Source organism: Ursus americanus, chromosome 31 (assembly GCF_024610735.1).
Source record: "Ursus americanus isolate L20-20 chromosome 31, mUrsAme1.1.p, whole genome shotgun sequence".
NCBI lineage: Eukaryota > Metazoa > Chordata > Mammalia > Carnivora > Ursidae > Ursus > Ursus americanus.
The window spans coordinates 32,344,569-32,352,192 of NC_142157.1; the positions used below are offsets into that span (position 1 = coordinate 32,344,569).

At 56.6% G+C, this 7,624-nt stretch overlaps 1 pseudogene; it reads right to left on the reverse strand.

The window, feature by feature from the left end:
- Positions 1–283: 283 nt before the first annotated feature.
- Positions 284–384, reverse strand: LOC123802344 (U6 spliceosomal RNA; annotated as a pseudogene).
- Between the last annotated feature and the right edge of the window lie 7,240 nt (positions 385–7,624).

Consider the following 7,624-nt stretch of genomic DNA (forward strand, 5'->3'; position numbering starts at 1 on the left):
CAGGTCTGGGGGCCCCGTGCTGCCTTGCCAGAGGGCAGCTCCGCTCAGCAGCTCGCCTCCCCAAATCCTCAGGCAAGCCACTCGAAAGGGGCGATTCTGGACTTTTCCTCTTGAGTTCTTTTCTCTTTCTCTTGTCCCCCCACCCAGCTTTATGGAGATGCAATTATCCTATAATACTGTATACACTTAAGGTGTACAAAGTAGAGATTTATATGTATATATATCGCAAAATATACGTATATATTGCAAAATGATTACTACAGGAACATGAGTTAGGACATCCAAAAATACAGAACACCTCTCGAATTTGCGTCTCATCCTCACGCAGGGCCGGGCTAATCTTGTCTGGATTGTTACCATTTTAGCACGTGATTTCTAATGGCCTGGCTTGGGGCTACATATATATGAAACATCAAGAAATAAATGCAACATGCAATCACTTTGGAGCGGCACTGGTAGCGTCTTACCTGAGTCCTGAGACTATCAGACAAGGACTTGAAGACATCCCAGAGGCAGTGGGGCAACTATACAAAGAGGAAGAGCTCTGAACGTCAGGGGCATGACCCCATGAGCAGGCCAGACAGGCAGGGAAAGGGCACGAAGCCTTGTTTGTCACAGGTCACCTGTTTGCATTCACCTCCTGGGTGGCCGAGGAGCCTGTGGCCTGGAGGGGCTCCCGGAACAGACCTCGGCCCCTAGAGATGTACTTAAATAACCAAGAGAACGGGAGATACAACCACGAGAACTAGGCCCTCGACAAGCACAGCCCCAGGGGCAGGTTGGCAAAAGCTCCCAGCCGTGGGGGCATCAGTGTTTGGAGGCTGGGAGTCCTGCACCAAAAGGCTCCAGCCTGAGTCTCGGCCACATTCCAAAGGATTTGTCTGCAGCGGTGTGTGGCTGCCTGGGCCACGCGGGCTGGAGCCAGCCTCCCCTCCGCCGCTGGCCCAGCTCACGGCTCATTCATCTCCCACAGCTGTCAGGCCAGAGGACAGCAGGTGACAGCAGGCTGGCTCATAGTTCCCAGGAAGCCTTTAGCTACGCCTGTCACCCCCTCCGTGTGGGCACACAGACCTCCAGCTTAGCGCGTTTCCTGCTGGGAGGCCCGCTCTCCCAGCCACTGCAACCCGGAAAGGCCTCGGTCCAGACCCAGCCCTTGAAAGTTCCCCATCTCTGGGCCCTGGGGCCTCTAGGGGGATGCGTGACATACAGGCACAGGTGCCACTCGCCCCTGGGGAGCTCGGCCGGGGGCCCTGATGGCTGTGGGTCAGAGAGCACATTCCAGGCCTAGCCCCCCCCATCACCCTGCGTGGCCGCTCGCCCCCCCAAACTTCAAGCAGGCCACTTACGTTACGTTTAATGGCTTAGCTGGGTACTTTATGTATCTATGCGAAGCATGGAGAAATAAATGCAGAGGACAATTGTGTCTGACGGACACTGATAGCATCCTGCAGAGATTCTCAGAAACTGTGAGATGCGGTCTTCAAGGCCTCCGGGAGTGAAGCTTGCCAACTATGGCAGGAGAAAGCCAGACTAGCAGGGGACCCTGATGAGCTGGAGGTGTGGGCAGCCCTCAGGAGGGTGCAATGAGGCCTGAGGCCTGGGGTGGGAGTCGGGTCTCGCTCCCCCCCGGAGGGAAGGCTGGCCGCCTCCCTCCTTCCTCTGCTCTCCCATCTCAGACCTTCCCCTCTCTGTCACCCCGTTGCTTTCCCCCCATCTTTGGTGGTGAGAGCGGCCAGTGAGCATGAGGAGAAACAGAGTCTCAGTGAGGTGGGGGGCCGGGGACAAACTGTGGAGGAGGGAGGCAGTTAGGCCGGGGGGCTGGGCAGCCAGATCAGGAGAAGAATGTGTGAAATCATAGGAAGCTAGGGCCAATGGAAGCGTGGAGTCACATCGAACTTTAAATTCGTGACTCCTGGCAAACAGGCCTGGCCTTGGCTGCATCGGAGAGCGAGCAGGCCCCTTTCATGCAGGAGGGTGCAGCCAGGGCTCCCCAAAGTCAGAAACGGGAGGGGCCCACGGAGAGTGGATCCCGGGGGCTGGGGCCGGCCACTGGTTGAGAGAGAAGCCTTTTTTCTTCTGCCCCCAAGGGTTTTGTCCTTTTCTCCATGGCCTCTGCCGTCCAGATGGCAGTACCCCGGCCCAGTCATCTGCACAGAGACAGGGTAGTGAGATGGGCCGATTTACCCCCAAACTCTGTGCCAGCAGCGTCTGAAATCCCTGGCAAGCAGCCTCGCTCCTCATGGAGCTGCTTAAAAATATGCCATTTAATTAGGCTGCTTAAGTCATCTGTGAGGGCAATTACTTAGCGTCCCTGTATTAGATTTTCCAGTCTGGAAACTGGAGTCATCATTCTGCCCCCCCCCCCCCCCCGCCCCTGCCCCCTGGAGTCCGCTGACTCCGCTGTCTCCCTCTTCCTTTTGCTGACCCAGCTCCCCCGGAGCTGTCCTCCTCCTCATCTCCCCGCACCCGGTGCCTCCCGGGTCACAAGCAAGTGAGGGGGAACCCAATAAACTGGCTTCAAAACAGCTTCGCTAAGCCCCCTGGGGACACCAGTCTCCCTGGCGCCTACTCCCCATTTCTCTGCCACGTGGTCCCAGCTGTGCCCATGGTGAGGCTGTCACTCAGTGGCCCAGAGTGCATGCCGATTTTTAGGCGGCTCCCAGTGCATGCCAGCCTCTCTCTGGGGGCACTTCCCAAGGTCCCCAGGTCCTCCCTCCCAGACCCACAGTTGCTGAGCATGCTTTGGTTTTCTTGAGGAAAAGCAGCTCTGGCCAGGGGCACCCTGGAATCCAGCACAGGAGATGCTGGGGATGACAAGGCGATGGGCTCCTGGTGAGAGGAAACAGTTGCTAGGTTTTGGGTGGGCTCTCCTTGGAGGAGATAAGGGGGACGACCGAGTCTGGTGACCACAGGGTCCTGGCTGTGAGGCCTGCCTTTAACTCCATGACACAAGGGCTCTAGGGCACTGGGATGAGGTGAGGCAGGGGCGGTGCCCTGGCCCCACATCTAAAGAAGTGCTCACTCTCAAGAGCAAGCAATTCTCTCCTGGTTCCCCTCTCCCCTTCGGGGCACCCTCAGGCCCCCAGTGGGGTGCTAGATGGAAAGTGCCAGAATGAGAGTCTGCGTGGCTGCCATCCCCCAGATTACGTCCCTGCACCTGAGTGTTCCCTTCTATAAAATGGTTGCAGTAAAACCCTTAAAGGCCTGCCCTACCTACTTTTGCAGGCTTGCTGTGAACACGTAACCTGTCCTGTGAGAGGATGGCAGCCCCCTCCCAATGCACCCAGTGCCGGGGTGCAGCCGTGCAAGCTGCTGGGACCGTCCCTAGGAGCCTGCTCTTGTCCCGCCCAGCTCAGCATCTCCAGCGAGGAGGCTCACTTGGGGTAGAGAGGGTCAGAGAGGGTCGCCAGGGCTGAAGGCACTGGCCAAGACCTCCAGCCTGGGGCCCTGGAAGGAAGGCCTCCAGTGCCACTGCCAAACTTCCTCCAAGAACAATGAGAGAAGAGATGCTGTTTTCCCCGACGGGGAAGCCCGTGGGGCGTGGCGGCTGTGGGTCTTGGCCAGGTCAGGCAGAGCACCGGGAAGGGCTCTCCATGGAGCAGGCATCACCCCGCCCAGCCCTCCCCAGGGCTCCTGGGCCAGCTGTAGGAGCTGGTTTCTCCTGCTCTCCAGGGCCAAGGTTGGTCATTGCCACTAGTGTTAACGGCTACCAACACCGTACAAGCCACTTGTTGATTGCCATCAGTACCCACCATAAGATGTTTTTGTGAAGACGCTATCTGCACTTTCTAGAAGATTCCAAGCTACTTACGGAACATGCAGACCAACATGGCAGAATGAAAGGCAGCACGGAGGGCTAAGGCCAGGGACTCTGGAGCCTGTCACCCTGGTGTGAATCCTGAGTTGGCTGCTTACTGGAAATATACCCTGGGCATGTTCCTTAATTGCTCCGTGCCTCAGTTTCCCCTCTGAAAATGGGAATGAGGGTAATTATGGCACCCACTTCACTAAGCTGCTATGAGGAGCAAATGAGTCACTGTTTGCAAAGCCCTCAGAACAGCCTCTAGGGTTACATCCACCCAGGGCCTGTAAAATAAGTAACATATAAGGGGGAAATTAGAATGTGGCCACACAGATGGGAAGAGACGGTATGCAGTTTTTAAGGTGAGGCCTGGCGGTTTTCCAGCACGGGTTTTGTTTTCAAGCCTAGTTTCAGTTGCTCTATGTTTGGGGTTTGTGGGCGCGGCTCTCCCAAGAGCAGCGGCCTGCAGTCTTGCAAATCATCATGTAAATCACTTCTCTGACATGTTGGGGTGGACGGCAAGGGTTCCAGGGGCTCCTGAAATCAGTGCTGCCGCATGTAATGAGAAGGGCTTTGGCTGAGGTCACGGAGCACGATGACATCTGAGGTAGTGCGTGGGCTGATTCAGACAAATCGAGGGACTGGGTGAGAACGGGACAAGTGGACCTTTATATAATGTTACAACCCCGTTGGGTAGGGCCATCTCCAGTCCTCCCAAGACTCGGAACACAGATAAAGATGGTGACTTCCCTCTGCTCCAGCCCAGGCTAGGTGCAGGGCTGGGGTGGAAAATATGCTTTCCTGGCACTCATGGGTCCTCAGAAGAGTGGGTCCCTGTGATGCACCCACAGGGGGACAGCCCTCTCAGTAGTGGGTCCCACCAAGGGCCATAATGTGGGCTGGCAGCTTATAGGCTCAGCCTGTGCTGGGGAGAGAGAGGGTCATTGGTCCCTCTAACTGATGGAGCTCCCTGGGTACGGACCTTACCCCTAACAGGCACAGCTTGACGATATCAGGGCGGCTGGGAGTTTGGAGGTTGAGTTGTGCAAGCGTATTGAGGCTGGCCGGACATTCAGAGTCCAGGGCCTTTCAGGCAAAAATAACTCCTGAAGCTTTTAAAAGCACACAGCTGAGTCACTGATAACCAGTGAAAACCACTGACAAACGTTCACTATGCTCCAGGTGCTCATCTTACGAGCTTTATCTCCATTGTACATACAACAGACACACAGAGAGGGTAAGTAACTGTTTCAAGGACACACAGCTTATAAACACTAGAGCTCCATTCAAACCCAGCCAGTTCGGCTCCAGAATTCTTGCTCTTGACCACAACATTCAACAGCCCCAGAGCTATAGCCCGACATACCTACGCTTTAAATAGGGCACTGCAACCCGGATTCAGAATCCATCAGCCACCAACTTCCAAGACCTGTACGAGTTACCTGAGGGAGTCCCAGCCCCGGAGCAGGGCAGGGGAGCAGGTGATAAACCAGTGCGCCCCCAAGGGTGCCCCCCTCCCACCCGCAGCTGCTTTCGAAGACGCCCGGGCTCCTATTGGCTCCCACGGGGTTTGTGAGTGATTAGAACCCTTTAGACAATTTCCCTGCAGCTGAACCTCCCCCATAGTGATTTTCTCAAAATTACTGGTTTGGGCCCATTCTCCTCCTCTCTTATGAATAAGTCCCCAGTCATCTGAAGCACGCTCTGCCCGCAGCTCTGTGTCATCTGTGAGTCTGAGCGGCCTGTTTTCATTCCAGTCACTGATTAAACAATGAAGGAGCAGCACGGGGCAAAGACGCATTCTTCGCTTACTGTTATTTAATCAACTGCAGATGGGTCCCCCGCCGGATCCCCGCCCGGCGCATTTATCCGCAAGGGTGTAACGGGAAAGCTCCTTGTTCCCCGCCACCCTGCGGCTGCTCTCCTAGCTTCCAGGCTTCTGTGGCCCCCTGTTTACCTTTCCTCGGGATCCTGTGCCCTCCCCGACTTGGGGGTGGGGTGTGTCCTTGGGGACAGGTTCTGAAACCAGAGCTGCTGCTCGGCATTCCCTCTATTGTCTTGAAAGCCAACGGAGCAGAACAAACCTGCCTGGGATTTGCATTAAGCTCGGTGCTTTGGGAGGCCCGGGGCCAGCAGCAGCTGTTGCCAAGGCAACCGGTGGGGCAGAAAAGAGTAACAGACAAGAGCCCCCAGGAGCCTTGGCCTCCAGAGGGTCAAGGAGTTGAGGGGAGGCCAGGGGTTGGGCCCAGGTCCAGGGTTCAGGAGCAATTGTTCCAAACGTCAACGGCGGATCCCCCGCTGGCTCCCCGTGGCCAGCTCCACTGACAGGTGCTCCTGAGGGTCGGCCTTGTCAGGGGTCTACCCGCCTGGCCCTCCCTCCTGGCCCTCGTCCCTGCCCTCCACCTCTCTTGAGATTCTGACCCCCGCCCCCCGCCCCCGCCTGCCTTTCCCAGGTATGAGAGCAACAGCATCAAAAGGGTGAAACATCAATAAAAATCAGATGAAAACAAGGCCTGGGAGGGACGGGTGGTGGCCACACTGGCAGACCCACCCTGCAGCCTCAGCCAGCACCTTGACCTCCAGAGGGCCTGCCCCAACAACATCAGACACTGCCAGGAGGACCCCCCACGATGGTTTCCTCCCTGGGGAATCACGGGTGCCTTTGTTCTTTGAAGACCTCCGGAGGCTGGCCAAGCCCTTTCTCTGCTTCGTCTCCTTGCAGCCACACCTGAGGAGCCAGCCTTCCCTCCGTGCCCAGCTCCTTGCCAGTCCCAGCGCTGGAAGAGGAAAGCCCAGTGGTGTCTCGGTCCTTGTGGACTCCCCTCGCCGAGCACAGGCTTAAACCATTCCTCACTTCTTCACACCCCACCTACGGGCTCCATATTTTTGGTTAGCTCTGTCTTTCTCAAAATATCCCTCAGAGGCATGTGTTTAGAATTCAGATTCCTGAACCCCACCTGAGACCCACAGAATCGAACACAAATAAACAAAATCTAAATAAATAAATAAATAGGGCGCCTGGTGGCTCAGCCTGTTGAGCACCGACCCTTGGTTTCGGCTCAGGTTGTGATCTCCGGATCCTGAGATCGAGCCCCACGTGGGGCTCTGTGCTCAGCGTGCTTGTCCCTCTCCCTCTGCCCCTGTCCCCCCCCTCACCTCCACTGCTCATGCACACACGTGTGTGTGCACTCTCTCTCTCAAATAAATAAATAAATAAACAAATAAATGAAATCTTACCCCCCAAAGAACAAAAGCCCAACTCTGGGAAGGTTGCCTGGGATTCTGTCTTGGACAAATTGCCCCCAGGGATGCTCATGTCTGGACAAGGCTGGGAACTGAGGCCAAATCATGTGTTTCTCTTCTCAGGTCCAGCCCCTTCCTCTGTCTCTGGGCCTCAGGGGCACCTTTTCAGCGGTGAGGTGGGACTGATCCACATGGGTGTGCCAGTCTGCTCACACCCTGCCCCCTGCCAGGTGGCCCATGGCCCACCCTCGGCTTCACGCCAGCCCCATTGGCTCTGTCTGTTCCCTTCTCCATTGTGGTCATTCCTGGGGTCATCTGGGTGCCGTTGGGCCGCTGTGCTGTGGGCAATGCATTGGTGCCTACTGGCTGCAGCGGCTTGAGCCCCATAGGACATGGGTGGGAGCCCTGTGATGCCGACCAGGTATCTCAGATCTCCTGGCTCCAGGAGCTGGACTGGAGGTGACACACCCGTGACATAAACAGCACCGCCATATGCCTGTACCCCACCAACACTCTAACATCGCGTTCTGCTGTGCACTGTGGCAGCACCAGCTGCTGTGGGGCTGGAGTTCAGTAGCT